We start from the raw sequence: 6,092 nt of genomic DNA, 5'->3' as shown, positions 1-6,092 counted from the left end.
AGAAGGTCCTCCCTCAATCCCCCTTCTTCGGGCCCCTTCTCTGACAGTGCTGTTTATGTCCTCAGAAATAACGAGCATCTCCACCTGCCTTGTGGCTCTGCTGCTCCTGGGGCAGCCCCGCCCCTGTGAGAATGCAAACCCTCGCCAAGGACATCCACCTGGTTCATCTCCGTCTTCCTAAAACCCAGAACCTCGGCCGCGTATAGACGATGCTCAAAGGATATCTGTTGACTGCGCGAACACGTGAGGGCCCGGGGCGCATCCATGGATTCCAACTAAGTCCACGTCTTCCTAACTGCGTGCCGACTTCTGTCTGCAGGGAGGACAAAGGAGAAAAAGCTGTAAGAACACGACAGACCAAACCCTCTCTCCCAAGGAAACACGCATTCATTCAGGATCTGAAAGGGAGGGACATGGCTGACGCCAGCCGAAAGGGTTAAAGAAGAACTGGCAGGGGAAGCCAGTTAAACTTGTTTTTTTTCTTTCTTTCTTTTTTTTTTTTTTTTTTTTTGCAGGAGGCCTAAGTTTGCAGTCTGCAGAGCTATCTGCAGAGCTGTGAAAAGAAGCCAGAGGCTTGCTGACAAAAGACCGAAGCCCTGGTATCTCTTTTGTTTTCACCCAAGTCTGTGGCCACTGACATCCTTCTTTTACACCACGGGTGGATAATAAGCCCCCTTCTCAGGAATCGAAAAGCTCTTATACATTTTAATGTGACCTTAGCGAGCGCTTTTCAGAAATCACAGGCCCATCTGACTACACTTGAGGTTGAATTGAGCTAATGGTATTCACCTCATCTTTAGATGCAAAATTGGAAGATAAAACCTTGTTCATGAGGGGGGGGAATTGGCGAGGGGAGTGGGGGTGGATGGGTTGTCAGGAGGTGGAAGAGAACAGATTAGAATGCTGGCAAATCTTGTGATTGCTGTTGATAACGAAATGTCTCCGCTTTCTAAATCCCTCATGTGCTCCAGAGATGTCCTTATGCTTTTATTTTTAATGATAGGAATCTTTTTATTCTCAGACCAGGGAAATTTGAATGTTGCTGCATGTGTGGTCAGGAGATACACTGACCTTTAGCAAGTTTTATTTTTTTAAAAATCGGATGGAACAGTTATTGCAATATTCAGCCCTGTAAGGAGAGAGAGCAAGAGAGAGCGAGGCGAGAGAGGAAGTGGCGGAGAGAGAAGGCGAGAGAGAGAGAAGAGAAATGAGAGAAAGCTAGCTCTCCCTCTGTAATCAGATGTGGATTAAATTTATTAAGATGCTGTGTCTCCTTTTCGATGACTTGCAACTGTCTTTCTGAATCATAAGGAGCCTGTTGGAGACATAGCATCATCTGATCTCCTCTTAAGTTCACAGAGAAAGTCTTCTAAAACGGAGGACGTTGGTTCCTTTCTGTTGCCCCTCCGTGAAGGTGTGGTTCTCACACCCGCACCCCGTGTGCTCAGGGCCCTGAGAAGGTACGAGAGGGGTGAGGAGAAACGGGAGGGGGGGTGTCGCAGGGTGCGATGGGGAAAGAAGCTGGGAAGAAGCCCCTGCAACTCAAATAAAACGCACGTCCCCCCGAGACAGGCTCAGCTCCAGTTCCGACGTGCCTGCCGTCTGTCAAAGGCCGGGTCGGTGCTTCCCGCCACCCGGGCTTGCTGCCTCCGGGATGGAGCGGCCCGGCGGGCAATCCATCATGGAGCACACCTGGTCTGCCCAAAGGAGACAGCAGGTAGAGAGGGGCGGGCCGGGCCGGTGGAGGGGGAGCGGATGGCAGGGAGCGGGCCCCAGCGGACCCCCAGACAGGACCTCGGCCTCCGGCATATCCATCGAAGGGGTGTACATAATTTATCACCGCGGAGAGGGTGACAGATTGGGAAGGTCTGGCCTCTCGACTTTGCAGCTTCTGTCTGTATTTATAGCATCGGACGCTTGGGCCTTCAGGCCACAGCATTCTGACTTTAAAATCGGGCATGCTGACTCAGATACAGGTGGTGAATGGGGTTATTATTATGATTTGAAAAAAAAGTTTGAATGCATGAGGATCTCGTTTGCTCCCACTCATGCAAATGTTAAGTTGCTTCGAGGAAACGGTTCTTTTCGAGAGCAATGGCCCTTTCTGCGTCTTCATAAAGCTCGTACCTGAAAAGGGGAAATTTTGAAATCGGTTTCCGGTTTCAGCAGAACTTCTTAGGTGGATCCCTGCTCGGGAGGAGAAGGCGGCTGTCGGCGTCCCCGGGGCCAGGGCATAATCATAGCAGAAGGCAGAGAACAACGAGACCCCGTTCAGCCAGAATTTATGAGTTCGAAATCCTCCCGCCCTGGCGCACCATTAGCTGAGAAATGTGTAGGAAAATCTATGGTTCTAACTCCCCTTAGCTCGGACTTAATTCATTCATGAGGGATGTCCAGGCAAAGAGATGCTTTTGACTGAAACCTTCGGGTAGCTGACGTGTCTGTTGAAGGAATGGATGAATGAATGCATGCATGCATGAGTGAATAACCGAATGGGGTCTAACGGGAGTCAGTCATGCTGGGTGAGGACGTTGCAGTAAGTGTCGAAAATGACAGCACGGGTAACTTTCTGAACGAGTGAATGGTGAGCGAGTGAATTTTCGACGGCGGGAAAGTAAGCCAAGCAGAGTAGATGGCTCTTAAAACAAGCTTTAAGTGACTGAGCGAGCGTCAGACGGGCGTCTCGGGGCCGTGGTGAAGCCTCGGGACAGAGTTCGAATGGCTGGACGTTCTCCTTTCCCCATAAGGAGCCCGGGGGCGGGGGTGTCCGGGGGGTTGAGTGTCGTCGACCCCTTTTCCACTAGGGAGCGGACAGTGTCTCAGAGGTCCAGTCTCTGCGGAGCTGCCGCATGGTGGAACCAAGCCCAAAGCAAAGTCTTTCTGACTCCTGCGTTCTGGGACATTCCGCTGTCCCCTTTGGAGCCCTTGTCCTCAGGGCTTGGCCCTGGTGGCAGGACAGGCTGGCTCCCTGCCCGAATAGCACACCTGTAGAGCTCACCACCCGGCTTGCTGCTGGGAATCTTCTAGATAAACGAGAGGTCCCAGCCCTGCCCTCCAGGGCCTGAGAGCTTTCTTTCCATGACGTGTGGAAAGCCCAAGGGGAACTGGCACTGTGCCCCCAACCTTGTCCTGACCAGTCCTTGGAAACGCAATCCCGGACGTGCCGGGGCTGGGGAGGGGCGCCTGGTCAACAGCTTGGGCCGGGGCCACCTTGCCCGAGGGATCTTTTAAGTTTGGGTGCTCCTGCCGGGGCCTCTGAGACACTGGCTTGGCTTCTCCTGACCTGCCCCGGCCACCTCGGTGAGGCAGGGCGGGTCGGGTACAGGGCGGTGCCATGCCTGTCATCGCGGGGGCTGACCTCTCCCACTGCAGGAATGTGCTGACGGTCCTGATTTTAGTGTCCCCCAAACCCTCATCGGCGATTCGCGACTCATGCGTGTTCCAGAGTCAGAGAGGAGTGCCCGTTCTGTGCACCCGGCTGCTCCTGAGTCAGCGTCCTCTGGCTGCCTTTGGGGACGGAGAGGACAGCGGGGCCGTGGCGAACGCTCGGGCTCCTGACTCAGCCCGCCCATGCTGAGCTGTGCGACTGTGCACAGCGGATTGCTCCTCTCTGAGCCCTCGTTTCTCCTCTCTAGGGAGGGCTCCAGGGTCCCACGCTGCAAAGTCCTCTGAGGGGCGGAGATCCCGTGCCAATGGCTGAGCGTGCAGTGAAGATGTGTGTGGCTCTTATTAATGGCAGAATTCTGTGTTTAATAATGAAAAAGCAGAAAGAGGAGGAGGGGGGAGCAGGAGACGGAGGAGAAAGAGAGGAAAATAAGAATAGTTAACGTTTCTTCAATTCTTTCTATGCGCTAGCCTAAGCCCTAAGCCCTTTCAAAACTATGGCGTACAATCCTGAGGTCACCCTTGTCGTCCCTACTTTCTAGTTAAAGGAACAGGCTTAGCGAGGTGAGGTGATTCGCTTGGGGTCACGTGGCTGATAAATGACGGTGCTGGATTTCGAATGGCTCCCCTTGGCCTGTGTCTCACCGGGTGCTGAGCCACCACAGAAAGGATCCCTTGCCTAGGACCATCCCTGGGGTCACGGGACCCAGTGGATGGCATCAGAGATGGGACACACCGGCTGTGGCATTTTAGAAGCTCATGGAAGTGCCACCCCTCGGATGCTGCTGGGGGACTTAACGACTTGTGTGGGTGGGTGGGTGGGTGCCAGCGCCAAGTGCCAGCAGCCAGGAGGCCTTAATGTGCCTCAGAGAGAGGTGACTATCAAATACACGCAGGCTGGGAACACAGGCCCCAGGGAAAGAAGGCGTTCTCTGTGTTTTGCCGTAAATATTGGGAGTGGAAATCTCCTTTGAAGATAAAGAGCTGGACTAGAAGCAGAGCCCGCCTTGGCCGTGTCACTCGTGATGGGGCTGGAGGGGGCGGGTACTGGTGGCTCTGGGGGGACTTGAGGAAGCCCCACCAAACTTGGCCTCCAGAGAATGGGGAGACAGGCTGATCTAATGTCCTCCCTCCCCACCTCTCCCGGATGGGAATGGCTCCTCTGGGAAAAGTTTAGACTTGGGGGGCGGGCAGGACTCTTGGAGTTCACGTTCACTGGCTCTGACTTTGAACAAGTCACTTCACCTCCCCGAACGGTCTTCTTCCACATCTGGGAAATGGGGAACGACAGATGCCTCTGCCTGTGCCTGTGAGGTGTAACGAAGCTAACGCGGAAGGTGTCGTTGAGCCCGTGGGGGTCCCCACGTCTCTGTGGAGCCGTGAGCGCCTAGGGGACGGACCTGTGCCGTCTCCCTTGCTGTGGGCCTCACGGCCCCTGCGTGGCTGGCTGCAGGAGCTCGTGCCGGCCACGTGGAGCAGGACACCCACGCGTGGCCTCAGATGCCCAGGCCCTGGAATTCAGAGCGGCGGGTACCCCACCAGCTCAGCTCCCACCCCCACCTCGGTGTCTGCACCCCAAACTGAAGAGCAGTGACAAAAAGGGGGTGCCTACATCCTTCTCGTTTGTCAGGTAGTAAATGTTTGCAAATGTGGGAGTAAATGTCAGAGCAATCTGCAGGGGGTGACAAAAGGTGGCGTCATTCCTTCCCCAAGGTCCTGTGCCTCCCACGAAGTGTCCCCCTCTGCTTTCTGCCGTGGCCGGCTACATGGCTAGACTCTACGGTGCCCGCTGTGCAGGCGTTGAGACTGAGGCTCCAAGAACTTCAGTCGCCAAGGCTGCTCACATCTACAGGAAGAATTGAGAAAGATTCACGCCGGATGTAGCCAGAGTTAAGAAACAGGAAGGCCACATTTCCCAAAATATGCTTCTAGAACTTGAGGCCCGGAAGTCACCATGGGTAAAAGACCCCTGAGCCGAAAGAGACTGAGAAGCCCTTCGTAAGGGCATGAGAGTCCATGAGACTCTCTCAGAGGCTCCCCGCGGGCACTGCGGTGCAGAGGGCCAGCGGGTGACGTGTCTGAGGAGGCTCCTGGCTGGGCCTCCACCACATCCTGTCCTCTCTCCTTTAAGCACAGGAAGCGATCTTGGCTGAGAAGGAGATGCCTTGTTTTGGGGTGTCTTTCTGACAGTTTGAGCCCCCCAGTACACTCTGAACTGGGAGGGACAGACGGGTCTCCTCTTGGGCCCGTGGCTCCTCACCCACAGGAGAAAAGGGGCAGCGGGAGGGGAGCCAGGCGGCCTGCTGGTCAACCCCACCACGCTGGTTTCGGAGTTGGAACGAGGGCTTTCTGTCTGCCAGGCCCGCGTGCTGTCCACCACGTGCTGTCCACCACGCTGGCCCGTCCTGCTGGAGTGTGGCTTCCCCCAGCCCCCTCTGCACTCCGCAGGTGGGGCGCGGCTCTGAGGAAGGGAGCTGGGGTCCTTCCAGGGTACACAGGTGTCAGCTTGTTCCTCGGAAGGAAAGAAATGGCTCCGCTGACCTCTTAGAGAAGCTAGATAGATGCCTGTCTCCAGAGCAGGAAGGCATTCCGCAGGTGGCTGTGCCTCATATCCACGCCCAGGCTGGTCACTGGTCCCAGCGGCTGGTCACTTCCATTCCCCAGTGGGCCAATACATCAATAACCTCCAAAAGCCTAGAAGTGGTTCC

Source organism: Pteropus medius, unplaced genomic scaffold (assembly GCF_902729225.1).
Source record: "Pteropus medius unplaced genomic scaffold, Ma_sr-lr_union100, whole genome shotgun sequence".
Taxonomy (NCBI): domain Eukaryota; kingdom Metazoa; phylum Chordata; class Mammalia; order Chiroptera; family Pteropodidae; genus Pteropus; species Pteropus medius.
Note: the sequence above shows the minus strand (reverse complement) of the source record.